The sequence below is a fragment of the Elgaria multicarinata genome, chromosome 7 (genome assembly GCF_023053635.1).
Source record: "Elgaria multicarinata webbii isolate HBS135686 ecotype San Diego chromosome 7, rElgMul1.1.pri, whole genome shotgun sequence".
Classification (NCBI taxonomy): Eukaryota; Metazoa; Chordata; class Lepidosauria; order Squamata; family Anguidae; genus Elgaria; species Elgaria multicarinata.
In genome coordinates this window covers 110430943-110448763 of record NC_086177.1, presented here as the reverse complement: position 1 = coordinate 110448763, position 17821 = coordinate 110430943, and the positions used below count along the sequence as shown (strand labels likewise).

Sequence of the window (17821 nt, the reverse complement as noted above, 5' to 3'; positions counted from 1 at the left end):
CTGACCCCCATTTCCTCTTCCCTGAGAATGGACGTTAATACATTGTTGCAGCCACAGCTATTCCCATCTATGAGGAAATGTTGAACGAAGCAATAACTCACCCTAACGAACATTGTAAATAAGGGCACAACACGGCCAGCTCCGTTCCGTGGAATTGCTCTAGCTTCCCAAATTGATGCCATGGGGCCAGTTTTGCTGATTGGCTCTCTGTTTTTACCACTGTGCCGTCCACCGCTTAGTGGTTGAGAGAGCAGGCCAGATTGCAGCCCTCTGTTCACCTCCAGAGCTTCAGGGACCTCATCAAGTTTACCAGCTGCCTGTCACTGGACAAGAGCAGCCCTCTGGCTTAGCCACTGAGCTCTGCTGCCTTATAGAATCCCATCCTCTCCAGGCTGGTTTGAAAAGGAGCCCTCGATCCATCTTTGCAATACCCTTTTCCAAAACCCCATGTTCTTTTCAGGTTTCTTCTTTTTCTTCTTTTGCAAAGCCTTTTTTGTCCCCATCAGTTGCTTCCTACACCTCACACAACCATTGCAAAGCTAGCCTCTGGGATTCTCTACAGTTTTCGCATTAAGACTTTGACTTTCTTTTCATTGTGCAGATGACACAAAATTGGGTGGGATAGCTAATACCCTGGAAGACAGAAACAAACTTCAAAGTGATCTTGATGGGCTGGAGTGCTGGGCTGAAAACAACAGAATGAAATTGAATAGGGATAAATGCCAAGTTCTACATTTAGGAAATAGAAACCAAAGGCACAGTTACAAGATGGGGGATACTTGGCTCAGCAATACTACAAAGAAGAAGGATCTTGGAATTGTTGTAGATCACAAGCTGAATAGGAGCCAACAATGCGATATGGCTGCAAGAAATGCAAATGCTATTTTGGGCTGCATTAATAGAAGTATAGCTTCCAAATCACGTGAGGTACTGGTTCCTCTCTATTCGGCCCCGGTTAGGCCTCATCTAGAGTATTGTGTCCAGTTCTGGACTCCACAATTCAAGAACGACGCAGACAAGTTGGAGCATATTCAGAGGAGGGCAACCAGGATGATCAGGGGTCTGGAAACAAAGCCCTATGAAGAGAGACTGAAAGAACTGGGCATGTTTAGCCTGGAGAAGAGAAGATTGAGGGAAGACATGAGAGCACTCTTCAAATACTTAAAAGGTTGTCACACAGAGGAGGGCCAGGATCTCTTCTCGATCCTCCCAGAGTGCAGGACACAGAATAACAGGCTCAAGTTAAAGGAAGCCAGATTTCAGCTGGACATCAGGAAAAACTTCCTGACTGTTAGAGCAGTACAACAATGGAATCAGTTACGTAGGAAGGTTGTGGGTTCTCCCACACTAGAGGCATTCAAGAGGCAGTTGGACAACCACTTGTCAAGTATGCTTTCGGGTGGATTTCTGCATTGAGCAGAGGGTTGGACTCAATGGCCTTATAGGCCCCTTCCAACTCTACTATTCTATGATTCTATGATTCTCTGGAATGCAAAGCTTCCAATGAGATGCCTGTTTGGGGTCTGCCAAATCTGTCCCATTCCTTTCCATAGTTATCTCCGTCTTCTCTTGGGTGACCATGGGCATGTCTACACCATGTAGGGGGAAGATCACGGACATACCGGCTTCCGCGATCCTTCCTGGGTGTCCAGACGGCCTTGCGACGGCTCGAAAGGTCGTCGCAGCCGCCATTTAAAAAAAAAAGGGAGAGGAGTGCACAGGCGCTCCAATGAAAAGGTAATATATATATTTAAAATCATGATCCCGCTTCCCCCACACACACAATGGGCACGGAGCACCTGAAGAGCTCCATGCCCTTTGCCTGGTTCCCTCCTCCTCGTGTTTACTCATGAGGAGGTGGGATGAACCTGTGATGGCCACCCACATCCCCCGCAGTCTCGGGACAATCCCGAGACCACGGGAAAGCTTGGCTAAAAGCTGCCCCAGTTATCCTGGGGAAATGGAGGGATCATCCCTCCCTGCCCCAGGGATCCCCTGTGCGTCATGTGGACACACAGAGGGATGATCCTTGGACAATCCCCGGGATAAGACATGGTGTAGACATGCCCCATATGAAAAGGAGGACAGGGAACCTGTATCTTTAACAGTTGCATTAAAGGAGGATTTCAGTAGATGTCCTTTGTATGCATGCAGCACCTGGTGGAATCCCCTCTTCATCACAACAGTTAAAGCTGCAGGAGCTATACTAGAGTGACCAGATACAAAAGAGGGCAGGGCTCCTGCAGCTTGAACTGTTGTGATGAAGAGGGGATTTCACCTGGTGCTGCATGCATACACAGGACACCTGCTGCAATCCCCCTCTCAATACTATTGTTAAAGATACAGGAGCCCTGTCCTCCTTTTCATATGGTCACCCTAACCTTCTCTTACACGCCGGTATTCTGGATATGCAATTTCTCACGATGCCGTTCCGAACCATTTGTGCTCATCGTCGTTGTATAATCACTTGCCATTGCACGTTATGTTCCCCATTCAAAATGATAATTCGTTGCATTAATATTCTTAGTGTTACCGGTATTAATAGTATTAGTATTGAACTCCTTCGATGCATTCCCCGCAGTAAGTGCTTGAAGTGAGGCACGATGAATAAAAACGCAAACATGTCCAAATAATAACATGGTAAGATCTAAGCACAAGTGGGAAAAGGTTGATTGCGTTATAAAAGCAGACCAACCCACCGCCACCACCGAAAAAAAGAAAGCCAAAATCAGCAGCCATATATACACACACAAAATAACCGGAAAATGATTTCCTGTACAAATAGGTCTTAGTTTGCTAGCACAAAAAACAAGCAATGATGGGTCAAGCAGTTCTCCATGGGAATTCCAAGTTTGCTGAAAACATTGCTGAAAAGCGCGCGCACTCCATACATTGTTCATGATGAGAACATAGAACCAGTCATTCCTCACTGATTGGACTCGGTGGCACAGAGCACCTTTTATCAGCTTAGGCTGCTGCACCAACGATGCCCTTATCTGGACAGAGATAGCCTAGCTACAGTTATCCATGCTGTGATAACCTCTCCTCTGGATTATGTGTTATACGTCGGGCTGCCTTTGACACTTCAGCTGGTCCAAAAACAGGACAGCAAGATTGTTAAGGGGGGCTGTCCAAAGAGTTGCCCAGATTACACCGGTACTTTTCCAACTGCATTCACTGCCAGGCCACGTCCGATTCACTGGGATTAACATTCAGTGCCCTAAACGTCTTGGAGCTGGGTTATCTGGAGGATCGCCTCCTCCCATATGTACCTGCCTGGATCCTAATATCATCCTCAAGGATCCTTCCCACGAAGCTCCTCCCAAAGGAGGTCTCCCCATGAAGCTGACGGGTAGGAGGTTCAGGACAGATAAAAGGAACTCCTTCTGCACAAAGCACATAGTTAACTAGGGAATTTTCGACCACGTGATGTAGTGATGACCACCAGTTTGGATGGATTTAAAAGGGGATTGGACACATTTCAAAGAATCATAGAATAGCAGAGTTGGAAGGGGCCTCTAAGGCCATCAAGTCCAACCCCCTGCTCAATGCAGAAACCCACCTTAAAGCATCCCTGACAGATGGTTGTCCAGCTGCCTCTTGAAGGCCTCTAGTGTGGGAGAGCCCACGACCTCCCTAGGTAACTGGTTCCATTGTCATACTGCTCTAACAGTCAGGATGTTTTTCCTGATGTCCAGCCGGAATCTGGCTTCCTGTAACTTGAGCCCATTATTCCGTGTCCTGAACTCTGGGAGGATGGAGAAGAGATCCTGGATCTCCTCTGTGTGACAATCTTTTAAGTATTTGAAGAGTGCTATCATGTCTCCCCTCGTACTTCTCTTATCCAGGCTAAACATGCCCAGTTCTTTCAGTCTCTCTTCATAGGGCTTTGTTTCCAGATCCCTGATCATCCTCATTGCCCTCCTCTGAACACGCTCCAACTTGTCTGTGTCCGTCTTGAAGTGTGGTGCCCAGAACTGGATGCAATACTCTAGATGAGGCCTAACCAGTGCTGAATACAGGAAAACCAGTACCTCACGTGATTTGGAAGCTATACTTCTATTAATGTGGCCCAAAATAGCATTTGCCTTTCTTGCAGCCATATCGCACTGTTGGCTCATATTCAGCTTGTGATCTACAGCATTTCCAAGATCCTTCTCATTTGTATTATTGCTGAGCCAAGTATCCCCCATCTTGTAACTGTTCATTGGTTTCTTCTTCCTAGATGTAGAACTTGGCATTTATCCCTATTCAATTTCATTCTGTTGTTTTCAGCCCAGCACTCCAGCCTATGAAGATCACTTTGAAGTTTGTTTCTGTCTTCCAGGGTATTAGCTATCTCACCCAATTTTGTGTCATCTGCAAATTTGATAAGCGTTTCCTGCACGTCCTCGTCCAAATCATTAATAAAAATGTTAGAGCACTGGGCCCAGGACCAAGCCCTGCAGTACCCCACTCGTTGCCTCTCCCCAGTTTGAGAAGGTTCCATTGATAAGCACTCTTTGAGTCCGATTCTGTAGCCAACTGTGAATCCACCTAATAGTTGTACCATCTAGCCCACTTTTAGCTAGTTTGTTAATCAGAATATCATGGGGCACTTTGTCAAAAGCTTTGCTGAAGTCAAGATATATGACGTCCACAGCATTCCCACAGTCCACAAGGGAGGTTACCCGATCAAAAAATGAGACCAAATTAGTCTGACAGGATTTGTCCTTGACAAATCCATGCTGGCTTCTAGTAATCACTGCATTGTTTTCAAGACGTTTTCCATTGCACTGTGTTGACTTTTCCCACTGGTTACAGAGTTCCCTGGCAAGAGCGACGAAAGGAGTGAATGCCGCTCTAGGAGAGCCACCGGAATTGTTGTTGTTGTTGTTGTTGTTTTACAGCAATGGCTGATGGGATACCATCGGGAAGACTGGGGGAGGAGAGAAGGTGGAGGAACTGTCAGTCAAATGTCATAATGGATTTTACTCAACTCCACAGTAGCCCACAGTCACACAATGGTAGAGTGAGAACATGTCATGTGAGGAGTAACGTCTAGGAACTCAACCTTTGAGTGGAGTTTTCACACTGCATTCACTAACACGTCTGAACTGAGCCTTTAACTGCTGGGACCTTCTGCGTGTAGAGTGTGTGTCCTTATCAGTGAGCTATGGCCTCTCCGCAAGACGTACGGGTGTGTGGCATAAAGCTGTAGTCTGCTGTTTCATAGAGGAAGGAGAATGACTGGGAGACGAGAAAGGAAAAGCTTGTCTTCCTTTCATGATCGCTTTAATACAGCTGCAGGATTGAGAACAGACAGCTGGAGCCCAGGGCTTCTTCTCTGTGCGCTTGGGTTTGTAGGCCTCTCTTGGACGCATGCCAGCCAGTTTGACAAGGACCCACCAAATACGCAGATGTATCGCACTGAATAAAATCCACAGCTTCCAAATGGTTGTCACACAGCAATATCTGTCGGGCTAATGTGCTACCCTAGTTGCTGAGCTCTCTGCACGTGTCTCCTCCCTCAACATGATTTATATCTATCATGCACTGGGGCCCTTTGCTTTCATTCACTGCATGAAATGAACAGCGGTTTGGCCGAGGAAAGCCGTGATCAGTTTAGCAATTGTGAGGAGTGTTTGCATTGACTTCTTAAGAACCCGAGAAATCTCTTCCTCGCACTATGTTTATTTCAAGTGGAAGAGAGACTGTGGTGCTTAACCCTTAGTCCTGATCCCCAGTTAAAATGAAATATATGTCGAAATAGTGATTTGGCAAGTTTGCTTTCAGAGAAAGATAACTGTAGCTCCACTGGCACAGACAATGATCCTGTGCTGACTTTATGAAGGAACAGAACTCGCCTCCATTTTTGTATTTAGTTTAGTTTTTTTTAAGTGTGTGTGTGTGTGTGTGTGAGAGAGAGAGAGAGAGAGAGAGAGAGAGAGAGAGAGAATGAGAACATACATATGTTCACTGCCCAGTTTCCAATGAACAGCTATTAGTTCAGAGATCAGAAGCTTACATAGAGTATGCCATGAGGTTTGGTCATGGGAAGATGGTTAGAGTAGTGAGACAATGGAACCAATGACCTAGGGAGGTTGTGGGCTCTCCCACACTAGAGGCCTTCAAGAGGCAGTTGGACAACCACTTGTCAGGGATGCTTTAGGGTGGATTCCTGCATTGAGCAGGGGGTTGGACTCGATGGCCTTGTAGGCCCCTTCCAACTCTGCTATTCTATGATTCTATGAGAAAGGTTTAAAATTCAACTGAAGGTCAGAGGAAGAAAAAAAAGAGTTTGCTGAATGTCAGGGGAAGAGCTTAGGAAATAGAAATTTTGATTGAAGAAAGAGCTGGGGAGAGAAAACATGGATTTTAAGATATAAAAACCCTATGGCAGAAATGGGGGGAAGGGGGACAGAGAGAAGAAAAAGGAAGGGAGGGAGGGAGGAAGGAAGAAAGGAAGGAAGGAAGGAAGGAAGGAAGGAAGGAAGGAAGGAAGGAAGGAAGGAAGGAAGGAAGGAGCCTAGAGAAAAGAAAGAGCCAAAAGTGCTGTAACTGGAGAAGTGATTGAGAGCTTCGGCTATTGGGTGGTATAAAAATGCAATACATTAATATATGTTGGACCCAAGACAGTGAAATATTGCTTGGATAAAAAAACAAACTTGATAAAATAACATTAGATTAACTGGATGCATTTATCCCTGGTTATTTTATTACCCCATTTAGATTTTAAAACTTTTTTTTCCTTATTAACATTTTTCATCAATAAAACGTTAAAACTTATTTGTTTGAAACTTTGTGGCCTCTTTTCTTTTTGCTTACCCACCCCATATCTAATAGCCAAGCCCTGCACTACCTAAAAGAGATGCTTGAGAACTAGAGAGTTTTAAGGCTGTTTTCGTAGAGATAGCCAGGCCGGGGGTGGGGGGACAATTTCCTTCTGGTGGCAATGGAAAACGCTGCAGGAAAAGAAGGGCGAAATGTGTAGGGATGCTCCATTTGCCTGTTCTCCCTTCCACTGATGGAACACGGTGCTGCCAGTCCATGTTAGGAAATCCCCTCCATCTGCACATGTCATTGGAGGAGGGCCTTCTCTGCTGTGGCACCCCAGCATCACGCCAGTTCTTTTCCAGCTTCATTGGCTACCAATCCAGGTCCGGGCCTGATTCAAAGTGCTGGTATTAACATGTAAAGCCCTAAACGGCTTGGGGCCAGGCTATCTGAAGGAACGCCTCCTCCTGTATGTACCTGCCCGGACCCTAAGGTCATCCTCAGGGGTCCTTCTCCATGAGCCCCTGCCAAAGGAAGTGAGGCAGGTGGTTACCAGGAGGAGGGCCTTCTCTGCTGTGGCACCCCGGCTGTGGAATGAGCTCCCTAAGGAGGTTCGCCTGGCACCTCACTATACTCTTTTAGACACTAGGTCTCAGCATTTTAACACTTAAGCAATTTAATTTTAACTTTGCTGTTTTAAATTCGTATTTTAAATCTGTATTAATTTCTGAATTGGTGCTTGATGTTATCCTGGTTTTGTCTTTATATTGCATTTTATACTGTTTGTTTTATATTTTGGAATGTTTCTTTTTATGGTTTAAATCTTTGTAAACCTCCCAGAAAGCTTCGGCTATTGGGCGGTATAAAAATGCGATAAAATAAATAAATAAATAAATTGGCAGCTGGATGTGCAACTGTTTGCTCAAGCTAACCAGGGGGTTAAGAATGTGGATGTAGGGAAGAAAATTCAGTCCCATGAGACCCCCGCCTGTAGTCTGAAATGGTACAGCCCAGCCCAGTGAAGGCTGGTGGCTCCAATTTCAGTGGGGCTGTGAATTCGGTCTGGGTTTTAGTCAGACCCAGCCAGAACTCTAAAAGAGCTGTCCAAGATGCTGAACTTGATCCCCAAATCAGCACTTTACACAGCTCGAGTTCTGGGTTGGTCTGATTAAAACTCGGAATGGATTCACAGCCCCTCCGAAATCGGTCCCACCAGCCTCCACTGACTCAGCCCCAGCTTTGCCACCTCATCTGTTGCTTGTGAGAACTTGGCCGAGACCCTGGTTTGATTTGCTGTTCCCATAGTCTCCCGTTTGACATTCCACAGGCGTCGCCTTCTTTTCCAAGTTCCTGCACAAGAAACTTAATGTTTCATTCCTAATTGCTGTTCTAAGGCCGGCTAAATCGCCGAGTTGCAAGCTGCTTCTTTGCTCATTTTTGCATTCACCACTGCTTGACTTGCAGCCAGGCTGCTCAGTTGGTGGATCCTGATCAGACACTTCGTAAAGCCTTTATCCTGTCAAAGTCCCGCTGCGAAGGCCACCCGCCACTTTGGGAATTAGCATATGCCCGTCAGCCACGTCTCTAAACTGGTGGGGGTTTCCTTATCAGCAACTAGCCCTCCAGCTTTGGGCACAGGAGAAGGGCACTGAGTTAATGAAGTCGGCGTTAAGACTGCGTTGATATTTGGCTCGCTTACCGAAGGTGGTGAATGCACCAGCGTTTCTATTTAAGTATTTCTATTTTTTATTTTAGGTTTTGCCCTCAAACTTTCCAACTTCAGAAGTACAAAACCTGCCCCTCTCTATGTATCTTCCAGCATGATGGCCACAAATTATCGGCAGATAGTCCAGCAATGTTTTCAGATTCATGGCGATCCAAAGTAATGCCGCAGAAGTATAGGATGGGAAGACCTATACTTCTGCAGGAGTAAATGTGAAAAGTTCTAGGTGGCTTCGTTGGTCAGAAGCTGAACTTGGAAGATAATTCTCTGAGGAATGGCTTGAAAGAGCTAGATCTATTTAGCCTGGAGAAGTTCAGGTTAAGGGGAGACATGATAGTTGTATTTGAATATCTGAATTGCTGGCATATAGAAGAAGGAGCAGATTTGTTCTCTGTTGTCCAGAGCAAGGGTCCCCAACCTCCAGGCCATGGACCGGGAGCGGTCAGTAGCCTGTTAGAAACCGTGCCGCGCAGGAGAGCTGCTTTCACCCACCGACCCACCCCAGCGTACCTGGGTGCGGGGTGCCATCTCACCTGCCCAGCCAAAGCGAAGCCAGGACACTGGGGTGGGGTGGGGCAGCTTCGGAATGGTGTGCCCAGCCGGAAGCCGCTCTGGAGAGTGACTTCCGGGCGTGCCCTTCCGAAGCTGCCCGCCCCAGCGTCGTGGCTTCGCTTCGGCTGGGCGCCCACCGAGCCAAAGCGAAGCCAGGACGCTGGAGTGGGGTGGGTGGGGTGGGCTTCCCAAAACCATCCCCTCACCACCACCCCCGGGTCCGTGGAAAAATTTTCTACCACGAAACTGGTCCCTGGTGCCAAAAAGGTTGGGGACCGCTGGTCAAGAGGACAGGACTACAACCAATGGGTGAAAATGGCAAGGAAGCAGATTTTGCTAGCCTTTAGAATAAGCTTCCTAATGTTAGGAATTGTTTGACAGTGAGCTCCATCACACCTAGGAAAAAACACTGGCTACCGTCGCTTCTCCGTCGTCGCTCAGTTACTTCCTGTTTGAAAACAGGAAGTAAACAAGGAGCACGAGGCTCGTTCAGTCCGGCGTTATAATCATGCCGCTTCTCCCACACACAGCAGGAGAGAGCAGCAACTTCGGTTTAAAAATATTTTGGAGTTTTTCTGTTTTTTTTCTTGCGGCACAAGGAAGGCCAGAAGGGGCGCGAGAGGCAGACGACGTCCTGTGAGGGTCCAGCAAGAAATCCATGAGTGCCCAATAACGCGCGTGCAATAAAACACTCCTCGGATGGACCTCAGTGAAATACAAACAACACTAGGGTATCCACCCTCCAACCACAATCAAAAATTGAATCACAATAGTATTTCAATACTTTATATATTACTCTGTCCCATATATTGGCTACTTTATCCCAATAATCCACTTTTTTTTCATCAATAGTTCAATAATCACAATATTATATATAGAGATATAACGATACCTACAATTTCACAATAGACATAGGCTACAATTCAAACACTTATATCCATATATACATAAATCAAATCATTGGCTGGAGTTTTTACAGTATGTCCAAATCATATTACAATCTCATCTATTTTTATCATATATATAGATATAGATATAGATATAGACACCTCTCAATATTATGCTTTTAGCGTGGAGATTTCATAGCACCAACAGAAGTCCGGTACATAAATCTGTTTCGCTAGACAGCGCTTCTTCAGGAACACGCTAAGACACAAACGTGATAAAGAGAAACCATCATTCACTATAATACAAAAACAGCACTTCTCCTTACCATACTTTCTCTCAAGTTAACCTGCCATCCCAAATGTTTAATTTTATTTCCTACCTTGTATCAGTGGGTCAAGGCTTTTCATAACAGTCTCCCATATTACATGGTTTCTGAAACATATATTGTACAATTATTACTAATAGTCCCAGTGAAATAGGCTGACAAAAAATAGTTGTTGTTTTGTTCATTTGATTTTCGTACTTCTGCCAAAGGTAGGGTTCCTTCAAGCCTTTTGATGCATCTCTCTTGTGCGTGGATGGTGCAATTTGGCTACATGAGGATTTTTACGTGGATATTTTGTAAACTCTTAACATATAGGATGCAGAATATACATAGGATTGTATACAGAACATCTGGGCTCCAATCTTTTGGTATCTTCACTGTGGAAAGGGTAAAGGATCTTGGAATTGGGTAAAGGATAAAGGATAAGGGTAAAGCATCTTGGAAGGATATTGGAATTGTTGTAGATCGCAAGTTGAATATGAGCCAACAGTGTGATATGGCTGCAAGAAAGGCAAATGCTATTTTGGGCTTCATTAATAGAAGTATAGCTTCCAAATCATGTGAGGTACTGGTTCCTCTCTATTCGGCCCTGGTTAGGCCTCATCTAGAATATTGCGTCCAGTTCTGGGCTCCACAATTCAAGAAGGATGCAGACAAGCTGGAGCGTGTTCAGAGGAGGGCAACGAGGATGATCAGGGGTCTGGAAACAAAGCCCTATGAGGAGAGACTGAAAGAACTGGGCATGTTTAGCCTGGAGAAGAGAAGATTGAGAGGAGACATGATAGCACTTTTCAAATACTTCAAAGGTTGTCCCACAGAGGAGTGCCAGGATCCCTTCTCGATCCTCCCAGAGTGCAGGACACGGAATAATGGGCTCAAGTTACAAGAAGCCAGATTCCAGCTGGACATCGGGGAAAACTTCCTGACTGTTAGAGCAGTACAACAATGGAATCAGTTACCTAGGGAGGTTGTGGGCTCTCCGACACTAGAGGCCTTCAAGAGGCAGCTGGACAACCATCTGTCAGGGATGTATTAGGGTGGATGTTGCATTGAGCAGGGGGTTGGACTCGATGGCCTTGTAGGCCCCTTCCAACTCTGCTGTTCTATGATTCTATGATAAACAGCGTGAATACATAGGGAGATACTTTCAGTCATTGACTTATTTAGAAGCCTGGTGCCCTCTTTGAGACAACTATCCACATATGGCAATTGGTTTTCAGATGGAGGATGTAGTTCAAGTTTTCCACCAGTGTGGAGTTACCTGGGCCCTTTCTACACCTAAGGGTTATCCCAGGAAAACGGAGGGATTGTCCCTGCCTGCTATGGGACCCCCTGTGTGGCATTTGGATGAACAAGAATGATCCTGGGACGATCCTGGGATATAAGGCTGGTGTAGACATGCCCCTGGTCTTTAGACAATTTGCCGTCCTTTCTGCTTTTAAGTCTGAACTGCCTTTTTTACACTGACTTGGATTTAATGTATAACTGCCGGCATGTTTACTCAGAAGTTGGGCTGGATGGATCTGTCAGTTTTGGTCCTCTCTGTTTCTCTTCCCTTCACCCCACCCCAATTCTACGTTTGGTTCATTTGAAACAAAAAGAATTTTTTCCAGTCTTAAATCTGGCTCAACCCAAACGTTGCAATATATATATATATATATATATGTGTGTGTGTGTGTGTGTGAGTGTGTGAGTGTGTGCGTGCGTGCGCGCGCGCATTTGCATGTATCCTTGAAAACATACATGCATATGCTTTCCCATACATGTTCTTCTAGGGCAGCCTTCCTCAACTTGGGGCGCTCCAGATGTGTTGGACTACAACTCCCAGAATGCCCCAGGTGCAGTCCAACACATCTGGAGCATCCTAGGTTGAGGAAGGCTGTTCTAGGGTGACCATATGAAAAGGAGGACAGGGCTCCTGTATCTTTAACAGTTGCAAAGAAAAGGGAATTTCAGCAGGTGTCATTTGTATATATGGAGAACCTGGTGAGATTCCCTCTTCATCACAGCAGTTAAAGCTGTAGGTGCCTGCTGTCTTTTAAATCTGGTCACTCTAGTATAGCTCCTTCAGCTTTAACAGTTGTGATGAAGAGGGAATTTCACCCGGTTCTCCATATATTCAAATGACACCTGCTGAGATTCCCTTTTCTTTGCAACTGTTAAAGATACAGGAGCCCTGTCCTCCTTTTCATATGGTTATCCTAGCTGTTCTGTCCCAAAACTCCTGAACTCTTCACCCACACACCACATACCTGCACACATAAACACATACAGACATCAAACATTTTCCCACTACACACACACACTTACACACAATCAAAAGCAGGCCCTCTGAGTGCTAATTTTTAGAGCGTCCCTAGCATTAAGATGACCATATGGAAAGGAAGACTGGGCTCCTGTATCTTTAACAGTTGTATACAACAGGGAATTTCAGCAGGTGTCCTTTGTATGCATGCAGCACCTAGCAAAACTCCCTCTTCATCACAACAGTTAAAGCTACAGGAGCCCTGCCCTCTTTTGTATCTGGTCACTCTAGTATACCTCCTGCAACTTTAAATGTTGTGACGAGGAGGGAATTTCATCAGGTGCTGCATGCATTCAAAGGACACCTGCTGAAATTCCCTTCTCCAGGTTTTCTCACTGCAAAGTATGCAGCCTGCTGTAGATGGAAGAAAAGAAAAGAAAAACCACTCACACATTAAACTTGGTTTCAGAGAAGGGTATTATTGAAGAATTATTAAACACGTTCAGCTGCATCCATTCCAGTGTACCGAACTTTCCCACCCACCCACACGCTCTGTCTTTTTCTTTTTTGAAAGCAAATGCGATTTGGGTATTTGGTGCAAAATGTTGTTTTATGCCTCGTGCTCCTCTCATTAAAAAAGAGAGAACTCAGCGCTGCTCATTTGGAGCCCTGTTAATGCAGCTGTTAATAACAGAGAGATGCACATTCCTGCCTCTCAGCTTTTAGAGCTGTGATTAACATTGGGGAAGAACGTTTTGATACCGAAGGGTTACGCCATGTGGCTGAAAGCAGACGCGCAGATGCATTTGCGGTTTCGCTGCGCGTGCAGGACATTGCTGCATCCATCATATTCTGAATTTGAACAGAGATACAGCAATAGAGTGGGGATGGTCTGGATTTGGTCTCCATTTTGAAGATAGGTTGGGAATGGTCTGGATTCAGGAAGGGGTAAAGCCCCCTAAAGTATCAATTTCTGCACGAATTGGAATTGATTCATTCTTTGTTGGAATGGATGTTCTGTCCATAAGGTCCCTTAAATTGTTATTATTATATCTCTCTTTTCTTGCTCGTGGCGGTTTTTCCATGATAGGCTTTAGAATCATAGAATAGCAGAGTTGGAAGGGGCCAACAAGGCCATCGAGTCCAACCCTCTGCTCAATGCAGGAATCCACCCTAAAGCAACCCTGACAGAGGGTTGTCCAGCTGCCTCTTGAAGGCCTCTAGCGTGGGAGAGCCCACAACCTCCCTAGGTCACTGGTTCCATTGTCATACTGCTCTAACAGTCAGGAAGTTTTTCCTGATGTCCAGCTGGAATCTGGCTTCCTTTAACTTGAGCCCATTATTCCGTGTCCTGCACTCTGGGAGGATCGAGAAGAGATCCTGGCCCTCCTCTTTGTGACAACCTTTTAAGTTGTCTGTGTGACAACCAAGTCATGCTGTCTTTTACTGATTCAGGAATTTCAGTTTTAAGTATGACTGCTTTCTGGATGTTGGTGCGGATGTATTTTGATAGGCCCTGTTTCCGAAGGTTTAATGTACAGGTTTTTTATGTGATGCCTTATTATTATTATTATTATTATTATTATTATTATTATTATTATTATTATTAATCTTGTGCATCCAAATGTTAAAAACAAACTAAGCCAGCTTACGGAAATAATGGTTACTTAAAGTTTACAAAAATGTGCAAGCTTTTGAGATCTCCAGATCTCTTCATCAGGAAAGAAGTCACAAAAAGCAGGTGGGGAGCGAATAGGAGCGGGGGGAAGGTAGACTGGATGTTATAGCCAGAACATCTGCATTGTCAGAATCTATGCAGATGTCCTGATTACAATGTCTAGTCTATCAATTTTTCCAAATATGGAACTCTCCATGGGAATAGAAGATCCCAAATTCTATGCAACTGAGGAAGAAGGTGCACAATTCAGTCAACTGTGCATGGGATGTACAACAATGGGCTCATCTACACCAAGCAGATATTCCACTATGAAAGTGGTATGAAAGTGGTATATAAAAGACAGGAGCCACACTACTGCTTTATAGTGGTATTGAAGTGCACTGAGAACTGTTGGGGCCCATTGACACATACCATATACTGCTTTCATACCACTTTCATAGTGTTATATCCTGCTTGGAGTAGATTAGGGTGACCATATGAAAAGGAGGACAGGGCCCTATATCTTTTACAGTTGTATTGAAAGGGAATTTCAGCAGGTGCTATGTGGAGAACCTGGTGAAATTCCCTCTTCATCACAACAGTTAAAGCTGCAGGTGTCCTGCCCTCTTTTAAATCTGGTCACTCTAGTATAGCTCCTGCAGTTTTAACTGTTGTGATGAAGAGGGAATTTCACCAGGTTCTCCATATCTACAAATGACACCTGCTGAAATTCCCTTTTCAATTCAACTGTTAAAGACACAGGAGCCTTGTCCTCCTTTTCATATGGTCACCCTAGTGTAGATGTGTCATGGGGCCCACCTATTGTTAATGCACTTCAATATCTCTACAAAGCAGTCCTATAGATAAAGCAGTAGTGTAGTACCTGTCCGGACCTTAAGATCATCTACAGGGGCCCTTCTCCATGAGCCCCTGCCAAAGGAAGTGAGGCAGGTGGCTACTAGGAGGAGGGCTTTCTCCGCTGTAGCACCCCGGCTGTGGAATGAGCTCCCCAGAGAGGTCCGCCTGGTGCCTACACTGTACTCCTTTCATCGCCAGCTGAAGACCTTTTTATTCTCTCAGTATTTTAACACTTAATTTTACCTTAAATTTAAATTTTACTGTTCTAACTCTGTATTTTAATCTTATATTATTTTTTTCTGCGTGGTTTTATCCTGGTTGTGCTTTTGATACTGTATTTTGTATTTGTGTTTTTAACCTGTTATTATGGTTTTAATTTTTGTGAACAGCCCAGAGAGCTTCAGCTATTGGGCGGTATATAAATAAATAAAGAAAGAAAGAAATCCTGCAGTGCACTTCAATATCACTATAATGATATCACTGTAGTGTGGCTCCTGCATTTTATATACCACTTTCATACCACTTTCATAGTGGAATATCCTGCTTGGTGTAGATGAGCCCATAGATTCAAATCTGTCTTATTCTCTGTGCTTTGACTGGAAAATGCACTGGGCAGCTATGGATGACAACTGGCAGCAATTGTGAAATTGTTTGTGAAAATCATTAAATCTCCACTTTTGCAGATGTCTACGAAACAAGTGATGGAATTAGCGGGGAAAGGTGGCAATATCCATGAAAGCAAAAGAACAGATTTCAAATTGGATCTGCAGATTTGTGAGCTTCTGCCTGGCAAACACGCTTCATGACACCTCTTTCATTTGCGCATATTTTGCCGTCAGGAGTGCAACCCAGTGTAACCACGCAGTTCTCCTGCAAACAGCAAAACAGAGCCATGTCAGCAAGAGGAGGATGAAGACTCTGCTATTTTTATAGTGCATCGTCCCTCGTTTAACTCTAGCCTGGAGATACATTTGTGAAAGCATTTTGAATTGTACCAAATGAGACCCATTTTCCACTGATGGGAGCTGAATATTGTATGCTTTGACAATTGGTTTTTAAAATCATCAAAATCTCTTCTTCTCCCCCCCCCTCCCCTTGCTGTATAGTTTCCATTTTGGTAAGTGATGTTTTTCTCCAATTACACCTAGAATCCTATTTGTTTTATTCTCTTCTGAGATGAATCCAGTGCTTGCCTTTTATTGCCCTCTTTTTAAAAGTAAAGGGAGCTCAAAAATAAAAATAAAATAAAAATGAACAAGCGTTATTTTTTTTCTTTTCTATCATGATAATAATCTGTTGCAGCTTTTGTCTCGACTTTCATATCCTTCCTCAAAAGACCAGTTGTTGTTTTTAAAACAAGCCCTTAGCTTAGTTCCTTTGTACTCAGCTGCAGCCAAAATCCCAATGATGCAATCTTTTGCCCCGCTGAACTCATTGGACTTACTTCTGAGCAACATATACAGCAGGGGTCCCCAACCCCCGGGCCACGGGCCGGTACCGGTCCGTGGCCTCTTAGGAACTGGGCTGCACAGGTGAGCTGCTTTCACCCACCCTTTCACCCCAGAGTACCTGGGCGTGGGGCGGCATCTCGCCTGCCCAGCCGAAGCGAAGCCAGGACGCTGGGGTGGGGTGGGGTGCCTTCAGAATGGCGTTCCTGGCTGGAAGCTGCTCTGGGGGAGCGACTTCCAGGCGCGCTGTTCCGAAGCTGCCCACTCCATCGTCCTAGCTTCACTTCAGCTGGGTGCCCACCCAGCCGAAGCAAAGGCAGGACGCTGGAGAGGGGGGCGGGGGCGCTTCCCAAAACCATCCCTTCAACACACACACACACCCGGTCCATGGAAAAATGGTCTTCCACGAAACCGGTCCCTGGTGCCAAAAAGGTTGGGGATCGCTGATATACAGGATTGCTTCCATCTGATCTTAAACTGTCTTTGGGATCATCTACACCAAGCAGGATATTCCACTATGAAAGTGGTCTATAAAAGGCAGGAGCCACACGACTGCTTTATAGCGGTATTGAAGTGCACTGACAACTGCTGGGGCCCATTGGCACATACCATATACCACTTTCATGCCCCTATATCCTGCTTGGTGTGGCTCCTGCTTTTTATATACTGCTTTCATAGTGGAATATCCTGCTTGGTGTAGATGAGCCCTTTGTCTCACCATATCAGTTGGTTCCCTGCCTTTCCTTCCTTATTTCCTCCAGTGCTGGGATTTAGATATTAAGTTTCTTGAGGCAGGGAACTTTATATTGCGCGGCACGGGATTGCCAGAGCAAGCCCTGCAGTGCTCTGCTTTGAAAAGTTTGCATCCTTTAATGAGGCAACAGGGCTGCCTACCAGCCACCTCTATGAACAAGGAGACACTAACAGGCTTCTGCTCGCAGGTAGATGGCAACATACAGACCCAGTGAAATAAGAATTGCTCTGTTGAACTCAAAAACTCGCATACTACTTTGCGATTTTTCGTTGGTCCTCATCAAGGTCTCGCTTTACTATGCCATTTATCTGTCCCTCCCACTTAATGGGCCATCATGTGGGTTGCAAGAGGCCTTCAAGAGGCAGCTGGACAACCATCTGTCAGGGATGCTTTAGGGTGGATTCCTGCATTGAGCAGGGGGTTGGACTCGATGGCCTTGTAGGCCCCTTCCAACTCTGCTATTCTATGATTCTATGATTTGCTTATTTCTTTGTTTAATAGAACAAATTGGACACCACTGTTTCCAGAACCAAACAGCTCCAGAATGCTTTACTGTAAAAAAATTTTTTTGAAATTTTAATCTGGGACCCTTAAGTAAGGCAGAGTTCATTCACT

At 45.1% G+C, this 17821-nt stretch overlaps 1 protein-coding gene across 2 annotated transcripts in view; it reads left to right on the top strand.

Moving 5' to 3' along the window:
- TSNARE1 (t-SNARE domain containing 1) overlaps positions 1 to 16233 on the top strand; it is a 504015-nt gene extending 487782 nt beyond the window's left edge. For both annotated transcript variants that reach the window (XM_063131213.1, XM_063131212.1), the window contains exon 13: positions 15688 to 16233. The gene's annotated coding sequence lies outside the window, so the exon portion shown is untranslated. The remainder of the gene's footprint in view (positions 1 to 15687) is intronic.
- Positions 16234 to 17821: the final 1588 nt, after the last annotated feature.